At 42.0% G+C, this 24,370-nt stretch overlaps 1 pseudogene; it reads left to right on the forward strand.

The window, feature by feature from the left end:
- The first annotated feature begins 2,789 nt into the window (after positions 1-2,789).
- On the forward strand, positions 2,790-19,574 carry LOC138397330 (adhesion G protein-coupled receptor E2-like; annotated as a pseudogene).
- The last annotated feature ends 4,796 nt before the right edge of the window (positions 19,575-24,370 follow it).

Consider the following 24,370-nt stretch of genomic DNA (forward strand, 5'->3'; position numbering starts at 1 on the left):
GGTAAACAATGTTGGCTTCCATTCTCTTTTAATATTTCTTCCAGAAACTTGGACTCACCTGGATGGGGATTCTGAGAGGAGAATCCCCGTGTGGAAGGCTGAACTCTACCCTGGATGACCGATGATAGAAACTGAAGCTCTGCCCGAGCTAAGACAGCAAGAAGGAAGAAGGGACAAGACTCTAGCCAGAAACAAGACTTCAGAAGTAGCAACTATGTCCCGTCCAGCCCAAAGTTGTGTGCTCTGACGGACGACAGCAGATCGTTACAGCTCCCTATATTTGCTAATTAGGTACATTTCCCTCTTGTAACTCCTGCCTGTAAACACCTGATTTCCCTGTGGACACTGGTCTGGACAGAGAATTTCTCCTGCTCATTCTGTTCCCAAGAGACCAGGTTCTAAGTTAGGTGAATCTAATTGTGACTTTCTTGTTGTTGCTGATTGCTTTTTCTTCTCCAATAACTCACCTGCCTTCCAGATATCTAATCTCCTACCACCTAATCACTCCTTTCACTTAAAGTTTTCTTCAAAGTCTAATACTGTCTCGACTAAGTCTTTAGGATCTTCAAAGCATTGACTGCTGGTGGGAATACAGCCCCTGATATCTCCGGAAAACTGCTTTTCCAAATATTGCATTTTCACACTCATATATGGGACCTAAAAAAAATTGATCTCCTGGAGGTAGTGAATAGAATGGTGTCTACTAGAGGTTGGTAAGGGTGGTGGGAAGGGGTAATAAAGAGGTGTTGGTTAATGGGTAATACTGTAAATAGAAGGAAAAAGTTCTAGTGTTCAATAGTGCAACAGGGCAACTATAGTTAACAATAATTTATTATATTTCAAAATAGCTAGAAGTTTTCAAATGTTCCCAACATAAAGCAATGATAAATGTTTCAGGTGAATCATGTCCCAGTTACTCTGATTTGATCATTATATGTTATATGCTTGTATCAAAATATAACATGTATTCCATGAATATGTACAATTATTATGTATCAATAAAAAATAAAAAAACAAACTGTAAACAATTTAAATAACCACTAACAGCAAAATGAATAAAAAAATTATAGTGTTTTCTTACAATGAAATACTATCCAGCAATAAAAAAAGAACAAGCTGTAGTTATATGCTAATACATGGATGAATGAAGTATAACATTGAGTGAAAGAAACAAGATGCAGAAAAAAACATACTATTTGCTTTTATTTACATAAAGTTCAAAAGTAACCAAAGTTCAGTATATATAACCTAAACTTTTTTACCCCCATAATATGCTGAAATAAAAAAAAAAAAGGTATTGAATGATATCATTCATGTGTGAAATTTGAAAATATCTGTCTGCTAAGTTTGATTTCTGACTCAATGGACATTGAAAAAATTTCTACTTTCTTCTTGGTTCAGTGTTTCATTAGTGTAAAATAATTAATGCAACATTTGTTGTTTGGAGGATCTACCAGTGTTATGCAAGATCAAAGGTCAAAGTTCAGCTGTAAGTTGTTCTAAGAAACTTGGAACAATTTTGAGGAAGTGAATGAGCCTTATTTTAATGTGTAATTAGTGGATTTATCACAGTCCAAATTCTAATCTTATTTCAAAAGTAAATAAATTATTCAGTAAATGCAGAAAAAAAAAAGTAGCCAAAGTTAATCTATGGGTTTAGAAATCAGAACAGTGGTAACTTTTGTGAAAAATAATAGAGTAGGAAGTAAGAGAAGGATGAGGTGGGGCTTCTTGGGTAATGTTCATGTTCATTTCTTGACAAGAATATTGATTACGTGGGTATGTTCACACTGTGATAATATTACCTTGTATGCTTAAGGTATGTACACATTTCTAAATGGAAGCTACACTTGAATCAAAGTGTATTTTTAAAATAGGTTAAGATACAAGAACTATTCTTAACCATCAAATACATAGTATAATTTGTCAATTTAAAAATAAGATATGAAATTTTTAAGTCATTTGAGCCTCTACTTCTTGATTCACAAATGGGATATCAATACTAGCCCTCTTATCTTGGGATTATAATGATTTTAAGGAACTTAAGAAAATTAAAAGCACAATTGAATATAGGGTATTATTATGGTGGAATGATGGAAATAACTCATATTTGCATGACTGATTACTTTTAACAAAGGAGGATTTGAAAGACACCAATGTTTGTTAGGCATTTCCAGTAGACTAGGTAATAACCTCAAATGCTTTACCTATTTTATCTCATTGAATCCTTCCAACAATAGGTGAGAATAATTATTTCCAGCTTACCAAGAGCTTAAGGGATGTGCCTTATATCATAAAAATAGCAGCTGCAAGCTCTCTAACTTTCCCACCCCAATACATTCTTGTCTAATTGGAATCTCTAAGAATATATTCTTTTACTGAGACTATATGTAAGAATACACGGCTCAAGACCCAGCATATAGAAGGTAGTCAGTCTTTCTGTTAACTCAACAAAACTGAACTGTATTTGCCAGGGACCAGCGGATTTACTCATTTAGAAAGACCCTTCAAATATAGTCAGTGTTACTCATCGTTTCTTCATTAGGAATTAAGAAACACCAGCAAAAGGGCTGGCAGTCCGAATGGTTAAAGATGCCAAGCAAAGAATAAAAAGCAGAACAGAAAGATCTGATAAGCTTAAATGGGGTGAAGGAAGGAGAAGAAAGCATCGAGGCTGTTTCCCAAATCAGTGCTTCTGGAGCACACGAGATTTACTTAAATAGGAAATGTTAACGGTTCACAGCTCAAGATCGAATTCCCCCCTTGGTGGGGCTTCAAGTCTCTGCACCATGAGGAGCAGATACGTTGCATTTCTTCCAGGTATGTAATTGTGAGGATCTTCGATTAAAACCATTTGGGAGGTTTTTTTTTTTAACCCTTTTGAGAAGCTCCTCTGGCCTCTGTTTGATTCCTAGCTTGCTCTTGCCATGATTCCTCAAAAGGATGATAATGAAAAATGACATTGTTCGGTTCTATTAACTTCTCAAAGGAGGAAGTGGTTTGAACCCACAACCAGGAAGAAAATGAGGGGCTTATTTGGGGGCATTTCTCAATTTATTACCTATATATATTTTTGTTTTAAGAATATATCCTGTGAAATAATGTGATGCCTTGAATTTTCTTCCAAATAATCCTGTGGGGGAAAGAGGAGGAGTAGAGATGTAGAGGAAAGAAGAGTGACCACAAGTTTATCATTATTATAGGATGGTGACTGGTATAGAGGGATTCAGTTAACTGTTATTCTACTTGTTGGCATGTTTTAAATTTTCTGTCAAACAGTAAAAAACTATTACACACAAAGTGGAGATCGGATTGCGCAAAGCCATAGCACCCGTGAGCAGCCGAGCTAGGGGTTCAGATCTGCGTTCAACTCTCAGCTCAGCCTGGAAGTGAAAACGGATTCAAGCCATTGTGAAAAGAGAAAAATCCTGAATTGTAAAGAACTAATATGAATCTATGCATAAAGACAGCCAGATCCAAGAAATCTCTTGATAAATTGTGTTTCCTAAAACAGATGGGAATCGACATTCTAATATGCGTGCCTGTTAATCTCTGTAAGTGTAGATTTCCATCCCCATACTGAAAGCCTACTGTCATCCATTCTTCGTGAGGATTTTGGAAGATAAAAGGGAAAATCTTGTGCCTCCAAGGTCCTGTGAAGCCTGAGCAGAAGGAAACACCAAAATGATGCTAGAAGCTTCAGAGGCTGTATGGGATAAGCCACTTATCAGGTGGTAGGAGCTGTTTGTGCAGGTGCCTTGGATCTCATTCCTCAGCCATATTTACCTTCCTCCTCTCTGTTCTATGGCTTTGTGTCCTGCTAATATTGTTGGGAGCTGTTGCCCAGAAGGCTGGAAGTCAGTATGTCCAAACAAGTCTCACCTATGCCCTGAAGCTGGCGGAAGGAATGTCAAACTTAGCAAGGGTTTATTTTGAGGGGTGAATCTCAGATATGGTCTTCTTAGGCTTTAAGACACTGGTCTTGCTTCTTCCCCCAAACAATCAGTCTATTACCAGGGACTCTCCCTTGTATGAAGGCAGGCATCTTCTTCACCGTCCTCCCCTCTATCACCTTGCTGCCGACTGACAGCTGACGTTTTCCAAGTGTCTTCAAACTCCAGCGCTCAATCTCCATAGCGTCCTGTGCCCGGTGCCCACGGAACGCCCACTGCGTCAATGCCACTGCCTGCCTCTGTGATCCCGGATTCACTTCGTTGTCTGGAAAGACCATCTTTAGCAACTCGTCAGAGCTCTGTGCAGGTACAGAGGCTGAGGGATAGGGGAGGTGGTCATTAGAAACTGCAGGAAATCCGGAATCATCAGCCCTTGGGGCAGCACCAAAGTTCTTTGCCAAGGAAGGAAAGAGCAATTGGAATAAGAGAGTAGTTGCGATAAGGAACCAGGAAACAGGGCTATCAGGTCTCGTGGTCAAGGTGTACAGTGTTAAGAGCTTGGCACTTGGTGCCAGAATATCTGAATTCCAACTGTATTACTGACCAGCTGTGTGAGCCCAAGCAAATTGTTTCACCTTCCAGCATCTCAATTTCCTCATTTGTACATTGGGGATAATAACAGTATCCACTCACCTGGTTATTATACATATGAATGGATTCTATTAACTGGTGGTTGCAAGATGCCAGGAGAGGGAGGAATGCGGACTGACTAATTAATAGGTAAGGGGTTTTCTTTTGGGGTAATGGAAATGTTTTGGGACTAGACAGAGGTGTTGATTACACAACACTGTGAATGTACTAACTACCACTGAATTGTTGGCTTTCAAACAATAGACTTTTATGTGAATTTTACCTCATCTATGTATCAAAACCTCACATTGTACCCCACAAGTGTGTACAATTAGTATGTGTCAATCATAAATTTTTGTAAGAATTTTAAAGACTATTAATTCAGTTAAAGTAATAGTAAACCTATTATGTGTTAACATATTTTAACAAAAAATAATCATTTTCCAAGAGAAAAAATTAATGAGAAAAATACATATACATGATACATGAATACGTGTAAAACATCAAAAACTGTGCTTTGCACCTAAAAAGAAGTCAATGCCTTATTGCTGTTATTGTTATTAATTGATCAAAGACAGAGGCCATGTGACAAAGCAGGAAGAGAGGACTAAGACGCTACCGTGGTCAGAGATTGAGAACATTCTACCAAAATGACTGCTAGATTTCAGGGAACTTCCTTTAAGCCAGGATCTCAGTTCTTCTATCTGAAAATAACCACATGTAACCTCGTGCCAGGATGGCCATTTGCCATTTGTAAAACGCCATCTCTGAAATTAATTTAAACCATACAATAACCAGCTGAGTAGATGCCAGTATTATCTCCAAGGTATACATAAGGAAGCTAAGACTTGGGAAAGTGGAACAGCTTGCTCAGGTTCCCACGGCTGCTCAGATGGCTGAAATTCAGACAGGGCTCATTTGTAGTTCACAGAGCTCTCAAGCAAACACCATCCCCGAGGGTCAATGCACATGCCGTATCATAAATGGGGAAATGGGCCCTAAGAGATGAAGTGACTTGTCCAAGGTCACGTCGTAGGAAGTGGGAGAACCTGTATCCACTTGTCAAACTACAGAATTCTGATTCTTGTACTTTTACATGAGTTGGATGAACTATGAAAGATTCCTACTGTAGAATATTCTACAGGCATTAAAGTTATTTGTTATTTGGATATGGAAAAGGATTTGCAAAATATTTTAAAGTCCTGGAAGAATTTGCGTATACCAAAATGTTAAGAGCTGTAGTCTGACTCCACACATGGGAGGCAGAGAATAGATGAAAAAGGAACAGAGGAATCTTTGTCATTGGCAAAGCTGGTGATAGGCGCGTGCGGGTTTGTTGTTCTGTGCTCTCCGGAAAAGACTGTTGTAGTCTCTGTGGATGGATTTTTGATTCGTTCTTTGCATTTTCTGCTTTCCCAGTTTTTTGACGTAAACACCTGTTATTTTGTTTAGGAAAAAAAACGTAAGGGAGGGAGGAATCCTTGAAATCTGGTTGCTACTAACCCTAATCATAAGTTTGGAGGTTCCTAGCATTTCCCACTTGTGTTCCAGATATGGACGAGTGTGGCTCACCTTTCTACCCGTCTCTCGGAAGCCTGGCAGTGTGTCACAACGCGGAGGGAAGCCACTGCTGTGAGTGCACCTCTGGGTATGAGCTCTTTTCCGGGGGCACGAAATTCAGAAGTGAGAAGGACACTTGTCAGGGTAAGTCGTCTCCCCTGCCACGTGTTCCCTCCACCGTCTCCCTACAATGCTCCCACCTGTCCTGTCAGCTTTGAAGACTGTCCTGGAGCCATTACCACCAGGTCTGAGAACCCAGGAGTGAGCGTCCTGCAGTCTGTTAGGGGACAATTGCTCCCATTTTCTGCTCTTGTTCAGACTTAAAACACCAGGTAGGGTACCTTGTGAAGGTGCTTTATCGCAACAGTGTATGCAACAAAGATTGGGAAAAAATTACATCCATTAATGGAGAATAGTTAAACATTTTATGACACAGCTACACAATGAGAAGCTTCAGAACCTTTTTATCGGCTTTTCCCCCGGCTTGGGGTGGCCAGTTCTATGAATTTTAACACATGTACAGATTTGGCTTGCCAAACTACAGTCAGGATAGAGAGCAATTGGTTCCATTATTTTAAAACACTCCCTCTTCTTGTCCCTTTATAGCTACCTCACTTCTTCCCTCCTTGTAACCACTAATCTGTTTTCTTTCTTATAGTATTGTCTTTTGAGAGTTCCTATCAAGGGAATGATACAAATTGTTGCTTTTTGAGCCAGGTTTCTTTCACTCAGTGTATTGTCTCTGAGGTTCATCTATGTTGGTTTGTGTATCAATACTTGGTTTCTTTTTATTGCTGAGTAGTATTGTTTTGTAAGGATGTACCGCAGTTTGTTTATCCCTTCACCCATTGAAGAACATTTGAGTTGTTTAAGTTTGGGGGTGATTATAGAGCTAAATGAGAAAGCCCTTGATAAACTAAATCGGAATGTTTCCCAAGTTCTGTTTTGAATAGAAAAGCATCCGGTGAAATACTATCATATGCTGATGGTTTTTCCTCTCCATTATCTTCCTTTTTTATTTATTTCAAGCATCTTCCTCATAAATATATTTTGATCTTAAAACTCTTTAAATCCCTTTTGACAGTATGAAGAGAATAATTTCATGACAGGAATGGTTTGCTTGTTGTCCACTATTGTTCCAATTTCTATGCCAGGGACTCTGATTCCAACTATAAATAAAGCACAGCCCCCATTTCCTGGGCTCTTTCTGCAGTGGGAAGACAGAACTGTAGAAAAAGTCAATATAAATCAGAGAATTGTGGAAAGCAACAGTTGCTGTTCATACACAGCGTCATTCTCACCATTGTGCCCAAGTGCCTGGTACATGTGTCAATCGAAGAAAAAAAATCAGGCTTTTAAAAAATTAAGGTTAGTTTTATTCAGAGTCTGACTGAGGATTTCGTCCCAAGACAGTCTTTTGGAGAGTTTCTGTTAGACGGCTCCAAAGCAGTGTTTCAGCACACAGCTTATATGTCAGGCGGTGGACGTTCCTCTGTGTGTGCTCAGAAGTTGCATTCGAGCAAAATCTCATCAAAGTTTGCGTGCGAGAGTCTATCTGGGTATAGATGACAAAGGCGTCAGCATTAATCCTGTCAGATGTTATGTCCAGGGAGAGGCAAGGGCTAGGGTCATTGAACTTTTCTTGTTTTTAAAAAATGCAGTGATTCGAGCAAGAGATGCGGGGACCTGCACTCTACCTGTCTGTTGTCTCCAGGGCTTTCCTCCAGAGAACGGCACCCAGGCGCAGAGTCGGAGGCTTTGTGAAAGTCTGCTGGCAAGAGATTTTGTGAAATTCTCCTAGCAAGCAGAATGAGCAAATGTGGCTTCTTTTTTTTTATTTCAGCATATTATGGGGGCACAAAAGTTTAGGTTATATTGCCCTTGGCCCCCCTCCTCCCCGAGTCAGAGCTTCAAGTGTGTCCATCCCCCAGACAGTGCGCATCGCACTCATTATGTAGGTATACACCCATCCCCTCCCCACCCCCCACATCTGCCCGACACCTGATTAGTGTTATCCCAAATGTGCACTTAGGTGATGATCAGGGAAACCAATTTGCTGGTGAGTACATGTGGTGCTTGTTTTTCCATTCTTGGGATACTTCACTTAGTAGAATGGGTTCCAACTCTCTCCCGGAGAACATAAGAGATTCTATATCACCATTATTTCTTATAGCTGAGTAGTACTCCATGGTATACATATACCACATTTTACTAATCCACTCATGTATTGATGGGCATTTGGGTTGTTTCCACATCTTTGCGATTGTGAATTGTGCTGCTATAAACATTTGGGTGCAGGTGTCTTTTTTATAGAATGACTTTTGTTCTTTTGGGTAGATGCCCAATAATGGGATTGCTGGATCGAATGGTAGGTCTGCTTGAATCTGTTTAAGGTATCTCCATATTGCTTTCCACAGAAGTTGCGCTAGTTTGCAGTCCCACCAGCAGTGTATGAGTGTTCCTGTCTCTCCGCATCCACGCCAATATGTATTTTTATGGGACTTTTTGATAAAGGCCATTCTCACTGGAGTTAAGTGATATCTCATTGTGGTTTTGATTTGCATTTCCCTGATGATTAGAGATGCTGAGCATTAGAACTCAGGAAAATCAGCAAGAAAAAATCAAACAACCCTATCAAAAAGTGGGCAAAGGACATGGTTTCTTAAATTTGTGATTTTGTCTCATGCAGGGAAGGCACTTCAGGGATATGCATTGAAAGGATAACAGGACAGAGCTTTGTCATTATAGGAATCAGAGCTGTGGTCACACCTTGGCCCTGAAATGTGGTCTTGATTTTGACCAAGAGTTTTAAATCTCCTGGTCTTAGCTTCCTCATCGACAAGGCAAGAACAATAATACCTACTCTTGAAGAGATTAACCAAGTATTTTTAAAATGTTGGATATAAAGTCATTTATCTTAAAGTGGAATACAACACACTTTTAAGAAAAGCTCAATAGCTTTTGATTAATTGACTTTTCAGTACATTAATAGTTTTCACACTAACCATTCTTTATTGCTTATATAGTTGTTTAAACAGGGTTTTAAAGCATTTGAAATGACTAAGAGACAAGAAGTATTTAATATCCACAATAGAAAATTAAAATCTTAATCTTTCAACATTAAGTAAAGTAACAGCAATGTATTTGCTTTGAAATGGTTTTGTTTTTAAACATCAATTTTGCTGGAAGTATTATGCTGTTTATAAGCTATTCCCCACCCCTGAAAGGGAAAACCTGTTACGTTAAGAGGGAGTTGTCCTACACCACTCTCCAGGTTAGAGATAGAGTAAGCTGTAGCAGATACTATCTGAGCTCTGCTCCACTGGTCTCAGAGTTAGCCAAAAGAGGACCAAACTCATTGCTGTCTTTTCTCTCTTAATTAGAAAAGAGAGAAAGATAAATTGGAGCTAAACAGATTTGAAGACATTCACACTTACTCAGCACTATGACACAATCATGTGGCTTCCTCTTTTCTCATCCGAAAACTGCTCGAAGAAGAAGGAACTTCCTCTGGGTGGGAGATAGCAGGAATCCTGAAATACACTGGGCCCAGAAAAAGTTCTCTCTCTGAGTGCAGCATTTAGAAAAGACCCCACCACCCACCCCACACTCTGTGAGCAATACTGAGAGCTCTGTGAGCCCAGAGGCCTGGAGGGTGGAGCAGTGGCTGGAACCACAGGATGTTGAGAAGAAGCTTTAGCCGGTGGGTGGGGGGTGGGGTGGGAGGTGCACAGCTCCCGGTTTCACACCAAACTCCTGCAGCGACACTAAGGGCTGACACCAATGCTTCTTAGCTGGCAGCTGTTCCCAGATTCCTGAATGGACCACTGTCTCCGTTTCCTATTGCTCATATAAGAAATTACCACAAACATAGTGGTTTAAAATAATACAAATAAATTATAATATCATTTTGGAGGTCAAGGGTTTTAAATGGTTCCTTCTAAAGGCTCTAGCAGAGAATCTGTTTCTTTGGCTTCTGGAAGCTGACTACATTCCTTGGTTCAAGAGCCCTTTCTCTGTCTTCAAAGCTGATAATCTCTTCTGTCTCAAGATCCTTAGCTTAGTCACATCTGCAAAACCCCATCTGAGCAAAAGTTCCAGGTTCCAGGGATTATGACCTAGACATCTGTGCGGAGCCATTATTCTATCACATCTACCATCCACCAGGCAGCTCTGACCTCCGAAAAGACACACACACACACACACACACACACACACATTCAGCAACAGAGTTTGCGACTTGCCCACCTTGCTTGAATGTGGTGGTCAGCAAACTCATTCTTGAAGGGACAGACAGTAAATATGTTAGGCTTCATAGCCCAGATGGTCCCTGTCTCAACTACTCAACTCTGCCCTTGTAACTGTGAGAGTAGCCACACACAACCCATAAATAAGTAGCTATGACTAGGTTCTAATACAATTTTATTTATGCCTACTGAAATGACAACTTCATGCAAATCCAAACCACACTGAGATCCCACTTCACATATTAAAATGAACATAATTTTTAAAATGAAAACAACGAGTTGACAATAATATATTGCATAATTTCAAACAGCTAGAAGGAAGATATTGAACGTTCCCAACACAAAGAAATGATAAATGTTTCAGCTGGTGGATATGCTAATTACCCTGATCTGATTACTATACATAATATGTATCAAAAAGTCACTATGTACCCCATAAAAATGTACAATTATCATTTGTCAATTTAAAAAGAATTTAAGGGAAATAACAAATGTTGGTGAGAATGAGGAGAAATTAGAATCTTCATTACTACGCAGAAAGTAAAATGGTGCAGCCACTGTGGAAAACACTTTGGTGGTTCCTCAAGAAGTTAAACATAGGATAACAATATAACCAAGCAATTCCATCTCTTAGGTATAGACCTCAATAACAACTGTTGGCAAGGATGAGGAGAAACTAGAATCTTTGTACATTAAACTTGGAAAGTAAAATGGTGCAGCCACTGTGGAAAACAGTTGGGTGGTTCCTCAAAAAGTTAAACATGGGATGATGATATAACCAAGCAATTCCATCTCTTAGGTATATACCCCAAAGAATTGAAAACAAGGACTGAAACAGTTGCTTGTACACCAATAAATGCTCATAGCAGCATTATTCATAATGGCCAAAAGGTGGGAAAAAACCAATATCCATCAACAGATAAATGGGTAAACAAAATATTGTATATCATAATAGAATATTATTCAGATATGAAAACAAAGGAAGTTCTGATACATGCTACAACAAATATGAACATCAAGGGCATCATGCTAAGTGAAATAAATCAGATACACAAGGGCAAATATGGTATGATTCCAATTATATGAAATATCTAGAATAGGCAAATTCCTAAAGGGAGAAAGGAGATTAAAGGTTATCAGGGGCTCAATGGAGGGAAAAATAACTTATTGCCTAATGGTTACAAAGTTTCTGTTTGGAGTGATGAAAACTTTTGGAAATAGTGGTAATTATGAATGTAATTAATGCCACTGAATTGTACATATCTAAATAGTTAAAATATGGCAAATTCTATGTTATATATATTTCCAAATTAAATAATTAAATTTGAATGACATGTAATTTTCATGTGTCACAAAATTTTGTTCTTCCTTTGATTTTTTTGACTACTTAAAAATATAAAAACAGGCAGACACAGTGGCTCCATGCCTGTAATCCCAGCACTTTGGGAAGACCAGGTATGCATTGTGTGTACATGTGTATGAAACCACATGTACATGTACGCATGGGTACACATACATGAATATACATGCATACATGTGTGCATGCAGATACACATGCACATACTCGTGTGTACACACATCCATGCACGCATTCACAAAAGACAAGAACACACGGGCATGCACGCACACACACACAGCAATGGTGCTCCTGCCTCTTTGCCTGCAGCGATTCCCTTCTCCTCATGGACACCACCTCCTGGAGTCAACAGCCAGGTAAGTAAAGCCTAAGCAGAAGACTGGGAAGGAGAAGGACTTTCACCAACACCACCCTCTGCCCCAACATTCCCATCTCCTATCTTCCCAGAGTCTCTGCCGCTTCTTTGACAAAGGCCAGCAGTTGTCCCAAAACTTCACACCAGCCTTGGCCAACAACACCATCCAGGTAAAGTCGGAATCAAGAAAGAGGTAAAATGTGGGAATCCCACAGAGACCTGGGTTACTCTGGTAGAGGTGGAGACAAAACCCCATGTTGTGGACACTGCAACTGGCCCCTCCACCAAGGTAGAAAGAAAGCTGGGGCATTTGGGTATCTAAAAACACCCTTAAAGACACCTCGGTGAGGAATAAGTTCAAGAGATCTATTGTACATCATAGCAACTAATCGTCAATAACAATAGACTGTATATTTGAAATTTGCAAAGAGAGTAGATTTTAAGTGTTCTCATCACATACACAAAAATAAAGATGTGATGTCACGCATGTGTTAGTTAACTTGATTTAATCATTTCACAGTGTAGACATGCTTCAAGGCACCATAAACATATAGTATTTTTACTTGTCAATTTAAATAAATGAATGAATGAATAAACAAACAAGACATTCAGGTGCATTAATTCATGGTTTTTCCCCTACTGCTGGTGTTGGACTTTGGGTGTATGTCATTCTTGACATTCATGACCCAGGTTGACTTCCAAGTGGCTGATATCCAAGCAACAAGGGCCACCCAAGGAACTTAAATCAGTGCCATTGTTATCTTCCAAAGAGATGGTCTTAGGGTCTGTTCTCTGTGGCTGAGTGGTAGGGTCTTCCTATAGTTCCTCTGGCCCATTGTCCACTAGTTCTGTGTTCCCCATCCCCTAGGACCTCAGGCAGGAGGTGGATGAGCTGCTGGAGACCCCTGGGGACCTGGAGACCCTGTCCCGCTCACAGCAGCACTGTGTGGCCACTCACCTGCTGGTTGGCCTGGAGGATGTCCTGAGAGGCCTGAGCAAGACCTTGCCTGATGGCTATTGACCTTCAATTATTCCGCAGGCACAGGTAAGCACCTGGGTGTGCCCCAGGCCCCTGCTCTAACCACTCATTGCCTATTTCCTCCTCATTCCTAGAGATGGTCCCACGAGAGCCAAGGGACCACACTCCCATCTCAGGACTTTATTGAAAAGAATTCAGAACTCATATAAGAAAATAAAGCTCTACAAAACTAAATCCTTAATTTGTTTCAACCACAAAAACTTATAAACAAAAAGAGATATTGAAAATAAACATACACAACTGGGGATGGTGGCTCACACCTATAATCCCAGCACTTTTGGAGGTCGAAGCAGGAGCATCACTTGAGTTCAGAGGTTTGAGACTGCAGTGAGCTATGATGATGTCACTGCACTCTAGCCTGGGCAATGGAGCGAGACCCTGTCTCAAAAATAATGCTCAAACAACAGTTATTAAATCAGCCACATTTCTCATGTCAGGTCTTAAAATTTGTGTGGTTTACTAGTATACCAAAAACTTCTAATCCCAGTATTACAAGCAATAACCTAACTTCTCCCATCTCTCACCTCTCCTCTCCCACTACAGAACTGTTCCTGGAGGTACAGGAGCAAGGGGTGCAGGATGTCACCTTGGGCAAGAGTTATGCAAAGATGCAGCTGAACTGGGATGTGGCGCAGGAGTCCGGTGACTTGGGTAATGATGAGATGGATTGGGGAAAAGCCACAGATGCCTCAAGGTATGACAAGACAGCCAGGGATGTGAGACGAAGAGAATTAAGATTAAAGGAAAGCGTACAATGGATGGGGCCAAAAGAGGCTAGTCCATCTGAGTAGGAAATTCTACGGGGGAAGGGACCCCAGGTGGGGACCCCAAGATTCAACCTACTCTGAGATTCAACCTTGGCTTGGTCCTGCAGGCCCTTCTGTGGTGGGCCTTGTGTCCACTCCAGGGATGGGCAAGTTGCTGGGCTGGGGCACTCCTGGTCCTTGAGCCTGAAAAGCAGGCAGCTCTGCAGGAGGCACACAAGGGCTGGCTGCAGGACATTCCCCCCAGCCTGCTCTCAGACATCAACTCTGCCTTTCTGAGCAACAAGGACACGCAGAACCTCAACGTCCCGGTTACCTTCACATTCTCCCACCATGTGAGTGCTGGTGGGTTGGGACCGTGGGCAAGGAAGGAGCCTGAGTCCTGGGCACAGCCTTGCTGCTCAGCTCAGCCTTGGGGTTCAGGGGAACCCCCGTGGGGGCATAATCTCCCCCCCAAAAACCAGCTCTTCTGGAGCCAGCACTGAGTCAGCATCTGAGTACCTGAATCACTAGCTCACACCTGTGCCCTGTACCTGCAGTCGGTGGTGATCCCTGGGCGGAGGCAGAAGGTGTTCTGTGTTTTCTGGGAGCGTGGCCAGAATGGATGGGGACACTGGGCCACCACAGGCTGCAGGATGGTGGGCACTGGAGACAACAGCACCACCTGCCGCTGCACCCACCTCAGCAGCTTTGCCGTCCTCATGGTCCCCTACGACATGCAGGTGAGAGTCCAGAGAGGAGGCCCAGAGACAGGGATGCTTGCAGCTTCGGGGGCCAGAAAGGGAGAGCTGTGCTGCGAAAGGTCAGACGGGCCAGTAAGAGCAGCTGCATCAGTGGCCGTGCCATTCCCCTCCCCTACTTTCTTTGGTGGGGGCATCACTGGGAATTGAAATTCACTCACGTGAGCACAGGTAATGGGGATCCACATAAAAACTGGGATGAGAACTATTTTAGCTAAATGGCAAGGCCTCGTGGGAACCCAGAGAAATTCAAACGACACCCCAAGACAATCCCTTTGCTATAGAATGCAGTGTGCAAAGTTTTGGTTTTTGGTTTTGGTTTTGGTTGGTTTGTTTGTTTGTTTTGAGACAGGGTCTCACTCTGTCACCCCCAGCTGCAGTGCAGTGGCATCATCATAGCTCACTGTAACCTCAGACTTCTGGGCTCAAGCGATCCTCCTGCCTCAGGCTCCCTAGTAGCTGGGACTACAGACACAGGCCGTGACGCCTGGCTAACTTTTCTATTTTGAGTAGAGATGGGGGTCTCACTATGTTGCCCAGGGTGGTCTCAAACTCCTTCCCTTGAGCAATCCTCCTACCTCAGCCTCCCAGAGTGCTGAGATTACAGGCATGAGCCACCATGCCCAGCCACAAGTTCTTTTTTTAATTGAAATTTTTGAGGAGATGCAATAGTCTCAGAGTTCAAATTTCAACCCATGTTCCCCAGTGATCAAGTTCCTTCTGAGATAAAATCTCATCTCAGTGTCTTCTGGCTCTTCCAGAGATATGTTATATACAAACAGGCATCAATGGCGATGCTATTCTCCTCCCCTCATTACCTTAGTTGGGGGTGGGGATCACTAGGAATAATATGTCATTTTGTTTTCCCTTTTCATTCAAGCCATTATGTACCATATTCACTCTTTTTTTATAATTTTTTATTGATACATAATAATTGTACATATTCATGGAGTACATGTTACATCTTGATACAAGCACACAACATACAATGATCAAATCAGGGTAACTGGGACATGATTCACCTGAAACATTCATCATTGCTTTACGTTGGGAGCATTTGAAAACTTCTAGCTATTCTGAAATACAATAAACTATTGTCAGTTATAGTTGCCCCATTGTACCATGTTCACTCTTATACATTTTTTACTTGAAACATGTGAGCGATTCTATACCAGTACATGAAGAACTTTCTAACTCCTTTTTACATATACAGTAGCATTCCATTTCATGGATGTTCCCTACATAAACAGGTCTCCTAAGGGTGAACATTTTCTTTTCAATCTTTGGCTACCATGGTGTTGCAGTAACATTGCCGGATCAAATTTGTAGTGATTTTGATAGCTATTGCCACATTTCAATACGTAAAGGTTGCAATCCTTTCTGTAGTTTCCCGATGAGTTTCTTTAAATTTTAACGTTTGGTAACTATACTGTTGTTCTTGGCGAGTTCCCTCATCCACCATCCACCTATGCATAGTGTTCCTTTTAATTGTAAAAACTCAACTTTTCTTTTGTTTTTGAAGCTATGTCTTGAAATCTATCATATAATATTTGCTCTCTTCATTAATTTGGTTTTCTACATTGAAGACTCCAATTATGCATATTTGGGATTTCCTTTGCTTAATGCCCATATTTTTTTCCTTTTTTTTTTTTTTTTTTTTGAGACAGAGTGTCACTCTGTTGCCCAGACTGGAGTGCAGTGGCATAATCATAGCTCACTTCAACCTCAAATTCCTGGGCTCAAGTGATCCTCCTGCCTCAGCCTCCCCAGTAGCTGGGACTATGGGTGTGTGCCACCATGTCCGGCTAATTTTTCTATTTTTAGTAGAGACAGGGTCTCACTCTTGCTCAGGCTGGTGTCAAACTCCTGGCCTCAAGCAATTCTCCCACCTTGGCGTCCCAGAGTGCTAGGATTACAGGTGTGACCCACCGCGCTCAGCCTCTAATTCTTCTTCTTCTTCTTTTTTTTTTTTTTTTTTTACCTCTTTCTTCATGTTAATTTAACTTTGCTCATTTTTAAAATTCTTATTTTCTATGTTCCTTTTTTCCCCCAATATGCATGGCTATTTATTACCCTGTCCCATAAACAATACAGCAATGACAATAACATCAACATGTGGGATAATAAAAATTAAGCAGCCAGGGTATAGTTCTCGGTATAGTAAATATAAAATTGACCACTGTCTACTTGAAATAAATTCCTTCCTTAGCTTCTAAGACATTATATTCTCTTGCTTTTTCTTCTTCTCTGTATAGCCACTCCTTTTTAGTCACTTTTACAAGCTCATATTCCTCCACTTAGCATTTTTTTTATTTATTTGTTTTTATTTCAGCTTATCATGGGGGTACAAAAGTTCAGGTTACGTCTATACTGCCCAAAATAATCTATAGATTCAATGCAGTCCCTATTAAATTACCAACATCATTTTTCATAGATATAGAAAAAACAATTTTACACTTTGTATGGAACCAAAGAAGACCCCATTTGGCAAAAGCAATTTTAAGCAACAAAAACAAAATGGGAGGTATTAATTTGCCAGACTTCAAACTATACTACAGGGCTGTGGTTATTAAAACTGCTTGGTATTGGCACAAGTACAGGGACACAGACCAGTGGAACACAACAGAAAATCCAAATATAAAACCATCCTCGTATAGCCATCTAATCTTTGACAAAGCAGACAAAAACATACTCTGGGGAAAAGAATCCTTATTCAATAAATGGTGCTGGGAAAATTGGATAGCCACATGTAGAAGACTGAAACAGGACCCACAGCTTTCACCTCTCACAAAAATCAAATCACGGTGGATAACAGACTTAAACCTTAGGTGCGAAACTATTAGAATTCTAGAAGAAAATGTAGGAAAGACTCTTATAGACATTGGCCTAGGCAAAGAATTTATGAAGAAGACCCCTAAGGCAATCACAGCAACAACAAAAATAAACGAATGGGATCTGATCAAATTAAAAAGCTTCTGCACAGCCAAAGAAACAGTCACGAGAATAAACAGACAACCTACAGAATGGGAAAAAATCTTTGCATACTACACATCAGATAAAGGACTGATAACAAGAATCTATTTAGAACTCAGGAAAATCAGTAAGAAAAAATCGAACAACCCTATCAAAAAGTGGGCAAAGGACATGAATAGAAATTTTTCAAAAGAAGATATAAGAATGGCTAATAAACATAGAAAAAATGCTCAACATCCCTAATCATCAGAGAAATGCAAATCAAAACCACAATGAGGCCGGGCACGGTGGCTCACGCCTGTAATCCTAGCACTCTGGGAGGCCGAGGCGGGTGGATTGCTCAAGGTCGGGAGTTCGAGACCAGCCTGAGCGAGACCCCGTCTCTACTAAAAATAGAAAGACATTATATGGACAACTAAAAATCTATATAGAAAAAATTAGCCGGGCATAGTGGCGCATGCCTGTAGTCCCAGCTACTCGGGAGGCTGAGGCAGTAGGATCGCTTAAGCCGAGGAGTCTGAGGTTGCTGTGAGCTAAGCTGACGCCACGGCACTCACTCTAGCCTGGGCAACAAAGTGAGACTCTGTCTCAACAAAAAAAAAAAAAAACAAACAAAAAAAACCACAATGAGATATCACTTAACTCCAGTGAGAATGGCCTTTATCAAAAAGTCCCAAAACAACACATGTTGGCGTGGATGCGGAGAGACAGGAACACTCATACACTGCTGGTGGGACTGCAAACTAGTGCAACCCCTATGGAAAGCAATATGGAGATACCTTAAACAGATTCAAGCAGACCTGCCATTTGATCCAGCAATCCCATTATTGGGCATCTACCAAGAAGAACAAAAGTCATTTTATAAAAAAGACACCTGTACCTGAATGTTTATAGCAGCACAATTCACAATTGCAAAGATGTGGAAACAACCCAAATGCCCATCAATTCATGAGTGGATTAGTAAATTATGGTATATGTATACCATGGAGTATTACTCAGCTATAAGAAATAATGGTGATATAGAATCTCTTATGTTCTCCTGGATAGAGTTGGAACCCATTCTATTAAGTGAAGTATCCCAAGAATGGAAAAATAAGCACCACATGTACTCACCAGCAAATTGGTTTCCCTGATCATCACCTAAATGCACATTTGGGAATAACACCAATTGGGTATCGGACTGAGGTGGGGGGTGGGGAGAGGGGATGGGTGTATACCTACATGATGAGTGCGTTGCGCACCATCTGGGGAATGGTCACGCTTGAAGTTCTGACTCGGGGGGATGGGCGGGACATGGGCAGTGTATGTGGCCTGAACTTTTGTACTCCCCATGATGATAAGCTGAAATAAAAAAATAAAAATAAAAAAGCAGGAGGTTTACATTAAAAAACCATCTGGACTGTCAATCCCCATGTGGGAGCTGTTATCTGGGCCTGAGTCCCATTTGGCAGTCTCCAGCCTTCCCTAGTCAGTGCCTCTATTGACTGGGGCCTGACCTGATTTCCTCACGGTGGTTACCTTCAAGGTTCTATGTGATTTTCAGCTGATGACTCCTAATCGTCTGTATCAGATATTCATATCTTTTTTTTAAAGTCACATTGCTAAGATCAAACGTGAATATCTCAGAGCGGGTCCAACCTGAGTTTGTTAGGAGGGGAAACTGAGGAAGGAGAGGGTGAGGAAGCTGCTTGAGTTCATGTGGTGATGGATTGTACTGGAATGTACAGGCAGCTCCCACCCCCCTGACCTCTGCTGCACCCTCTCCCTTGTGGAACTTTTCAAGCCCCCATTAACAGCTGCTTCTCTCTCCCCTCCACCAGTGACCGGCTTCGCACAATGACCAACGTGCTGGGGGACTCGATCGGGGCGGCCGTCATTGAGCATTTGTCTCAGCGGGAGCTGGTGCTGCAGGAGGCTGAGCTCACCCTCCCCAGCCTGGGGAAGCCCTACAAGTCACTCGTGGCACAAGAGAAGGGGGCGTCCAGGGGACGGGGAGGCAACGAGAGTGCCATGTGAGGGGCTCCCAGCCCTGCCGGCCAGAAAGCAGGGAAGGGGACCAGGGAGGGGAGTCCTGGGGACAATGTGATGCCCAACTGACCTCGGGCTGAACACACATGTTCTGCTTAGCTTGTTTAGCGGGGAGGATACTGAAATAAAGGAACAGGAATGAAAGGTATCCAAGCTCTCCGTTCATCTCTGAGCGTATGCTGAGAACTTGAGGGAGGGCAGCGAACAAGGGAGAGGTGGAACAGTTTCTCCCAGGTTTAGGGGGAGGGAAAGCTTCAGGTTCAACAAGGAGAGAGGTCAACTCATGCTCCTGATTTTCTCAAGGAGTGGTGGAACTGAAGAGGACAAAGAAAAAAACCACTGTTTCTCATAATAAAACAATACCCATAGTCTCTGTGTCGGGTCCCCCAAGACCATTTTCAGGTTCAATGATTCATTAGAAAGACTCACAGACCTCAGAAAAGCTATCGTACTCGACTCGCAGTTACGGTTTACTACACTGAAAGGTACAGATTAAACTCAGCAAAAGCAACGGGTGCATGGGGCAGAGTCCAGGAGACACCAGACGTGGGTTTCTAGTCCCTCCTGTAGAGCTGTGGACAGCACTGAGTTCTCCCAGCAATGATGTGCGACAGCGCTTGTGAAGTATTGCCAACCAGGGAAGCTCGCCTGAGCTCTGGTGCTCAGAGTTTTTACTGGGGCTCCATCACAGGCATGGGAGCACTTGCTGGCCTTACCTATTCAGTCTGCAGTCCCTTCGGAGATCAGTCTGATGCAGTGTGGTCCAGGGCCACAGGCATTCACCATAGACCACGTTGCTAGTGTAGACTGTGCATGTGGCCCCCGGTATACAGACATTCTTATGAGTCAGGTCATTCCAAGGGCTCAGAAGTAATCTCCCAGGAAACACTCAAGGGCCAGTCCTTTCTTTGGGATGTGCATGCTCTGAACGTCCCAATCCCATTGAGTTAACCTTTTTTTTTTTAATTTTAGCTTATTATGGGGGTACAAAAGTTCAGGTTACATACGTTGCCCATGTACCGCCTATCCCCCCAAGTCAGAGCTCCAGGCGTGTCCATTCCCCAGACAGTGCGCACTACACTCATCGTGTAGGTATACACCCATCTCCTCCTCGCACCCCCCCCGAGTCAGCACCTTCAAGCGTGGGTGGGGGGAGGGGATGGGTGTATACCTACATGATGAGTGTGTTGCGCACCGTCTGGGGAATGGTCACACTTGAGTTAACCCTTTATTGCACATACTTCAAGGTTGGAAGTGGAGGAAACAGATTCCCATGGGAGGGATGGCTAGGTCTTGTAGCCTCAACTCTTAACTCTTGAAGACTGATTAGTGCCTCACCTCCATGCTGGTGTCAGGGCCGGTGGTGTCTCTTTACTGCACAAGGGTGGACCTTGGCCACTTGGTGTTATTTTTCTGCAGCCTAGCTAGCCAGGTGGGACATTAAAGACTTGGAGAAAACACAAGATGAGTAAACATGCTCTAGCTAGACTCTATGACCCCTTTGTCTGAGAAATACAATATAATTTGTTCTAAATCAAATTAAACTTCATTTGAGCTCCTGTCCCCAAAAGGGTAGGAAAATCCAAGTTCAGGTATGATTTGAAGCATCCCCCACCCTTCCACATTTTTTTTTTCATTGAGACACGGTCTCACTCTTTTGCCCAGGCTAGAGTCCAGTGGCATCATCATGGCTCTCTGCAACCTCCAATTCCTGGGCTCAAGTGACTCTCCTGCCCTCAGCCTGCCACATAGCTGGGATTACAGGCACGTGCCACCAACTGTCTAATTTTTCTATTTTTTTGTAAAGACAGGGTCTTGCTCTTGCTTAGGCTGTTCTCGAACTCCTGGCCTCGAACAATCCTCCTGCCTTGGCCTCCAGAGTGCTAGGATTATAGGTATGAGCTACCGAGCCTGGCCCATAAGTACTAACTTTTAAGTTTAAAAATGATTTCACAACCAGAGAGTAGGGTAAACATTACTCAGGTATGTGAATATCAAATAAAGGTAATGTGTTTTATAATATTTTACATCAGAAGTAAAGCATTAAAAAAAACCCCTATGAAATCTCAAATACCGTTCCGTAGAGTGAAAAAAATAAAAAAAATTAAAAGGGGATGAAAACACTCTGCTTAAAGATGAAACCATATTTTACTTACATGTTGAATCACACATATGTTCTTTTATTAAATCGTCATTAAAGCAGGATAGAAATTTTTTAGACTGGAAGATGTGGCTTTCACACTACAGGTGTTGCAATGTAGGACACCTCTTTTCAGAAGGATGAGTGTTACAGAGGGAAGGCTCATAGAAGATCATTTAAATCATGCACTTATGGCTGAGCAGTACTCCATGGTATACATGTACCACATTTCATTAATCCACTCATGTGTTGATGGGCACTTGGGTTGTTTCCACATCTTTGCAATTGTGAATTGTGCTGCTATAACACTTGAGTGCAGATGTCTTGTTTATAGAATGTCTTTTTTTCCTTTGGGTAAATACCCAGTAGTGGGATTGCTGGATCAAATAGCAGCTCTACTTCTAGTTCTTTGAGCTATCTCCATACTACTTTCCACAGAGGAGATACTAGTGCGGTGTGCGCCATCTAGAGGATGGGCATGCTTGTAGCTTTGACGCAGGCGGTACAGAGGTAATTTATGTGATCAAAGCATTTGCACCCCTATAATATACTGAAATCTAAAAAAAATTACTCAAGCACTTAATTTCCCCTCAGGAGTGAAAGTTTCCATACGGAAGTAGAGTTTCTCATTGTGTGAGATTTTACAATATAAGTCTGGGTTTTAAAGAATCCCCTGGGGTAAGGGAAACATAGCTCATTTTTAGGGGGATTGTGGATTAGATTAGATGATCTTTTCATTTTCTTAAGTCCCTTGTGGCAGCCAAAACAAGACAAATTAATCTATCTTTGACCACAGAGGTACTCTGTTGTAAAATATGTGATCTTTTTTCTGGGTTCATTTTGAAAAGGGAAGATTGATATAAAATCAGCAAGACCAAGAGCTGGCTGGAAGCCACAAGCAAAAGATGGAAACTCACAAGGATAGAATAAGGCCTGTGTCCTTTAGTTTTGCCTCTGACATTGGTGATGAGGATGTTCTTCGGAATTCAGAGCCATTTGCTACGGAGCTAAACACTCACACCAGGCCCAGGAGGCAGAGAAGCTGAAGAAGGACCTAAGGGAGTTGCAGTTGCAGGAACAGCCGCTACTTCGTGCCGGTGATGTAGATCAGCAGATCAGCAGATCAGCCACAGCACATATGTGTGCCACAAAACAGCTGCTGCTCCTGTTAACCCTCCAAATATCTTCCATACGGCCTGTGTTCATTTCCTGTGGCTGCTGTAACAAATTGTCAAACTTGGTGACCTAAAACGACAGAAACTTATTTTCTAATAGTTCTAAAGGCCAGAAATCTAAAATTAAGGTGCAGGCAGGACCTATTCCTTCCAAAGACTCTAGGGGAGGAAACTTCCTTGCCTCTTCTAGCTTCTGGTGGCTCCAGCACTCCCTGGCTTGTGGCAGCGTCACTGCAGTCTCTGCCTATCTTCACACGCCTTCTTTTCCTCTTTATCCTTCTCCTCTTCTGTGTCTTCACTTGTCATTGGATTTAAGGCTCAGCCAGGTAATTCATAATGACTTCATTACTCCTTAGAGCCTCTAGAAAGGAACACAGGCCTGCAGACACCTTGATTTCATCCGAGTGAGAGCCATTTTGGGCTTCTGACCTCCAGAACTGTCAGGTAATACATACATTTGTGTTCTTTGAAGCCACTAAGTTTGTTATAATAGGTTACAGCAGCAATAGGGAACTAAGACACAGGATACCCCTATGTTGATGTTTTAAACTGAGTATATCGCCACCGCGAGCAAATTGATGCTCTATTATTAAGGAAAAAGCTGAGAATAAATATTGGAAAGGCAACCAGCCACGTTTTCCACAAAGAATAATTGGGCAAGATAAGTTTCTTAAAAGAGGAGTAAAAAGGAAAGATTTGGCCTCCTCTTTATTACAATATATAAGAAGCTTTCAATCCAAATGCCCATCAATTCATGAATGGATTAGCAAAATGTGGTATATGTATACCATAGAATATTACTCAGCTATTAGAAATAATGGCGATATGGCATCTCTTTTGTTCTCCTGGAGAGAGTTGGAACCCATTCTATTAAGTGAAGTATCCCAAGAATGGAAAAATAAGCACCACATGTACTCACCAGCAAACTGGTTTCCCTGATCATCACCTAAGTGCACATTTGGGAATAACACCAATTGGGTATCAGACAGAGGTGCGGGCTGGGGGGAAGGGATGGGTGTATACCTACGTGATGAGTGCGATGCGCACTGCCTGGGGAATGGACACGCTTGAAGTTCTGACTGGGGGGGATGGGGTGGGGGAGGGGATGGGTGCATACCTACATGATGAGTGAGATGTGCACTGTCTAGGGAATGGACACGCTTGAAGCTCAGACTCGGGGGGATGGGGGGCAGGGACAATATATATAACCTGAACTTTTGTACCCCCATAATGAGCTGAAATAAAAAAAAAAGAAGCTTATATTTATCAGAGCATTGTGAACTGGAGTCTAAATAAATACAGTCATACATCACTTAACGACAGGGATACGATCTGAGAAATGTGGCATTAGGCAATTTTGTGGTTGTGCAGACATCCCAGAGAGCATTTACACAGACCTAGATGGTGCAGCCTGCTACACACCTAGGCTGTGTGCTACGGCCTATCGCTCCTGGGCTACAAACCTGTAC

This window comes from Eulemur rufifrons, chromosome 2, assembly GCF_041146395.1.
Source record: "Eulemur rufifrons isolate Redbay chromosome 2, OSU_ERuf_1, whole genome shotgun sequence".
Lineage (NCBI taxonomy): Eukaryota > Metazoa > Chordata > Mammalia > Primates > Lemuridae > Eulemur > Eulemur rufifrons.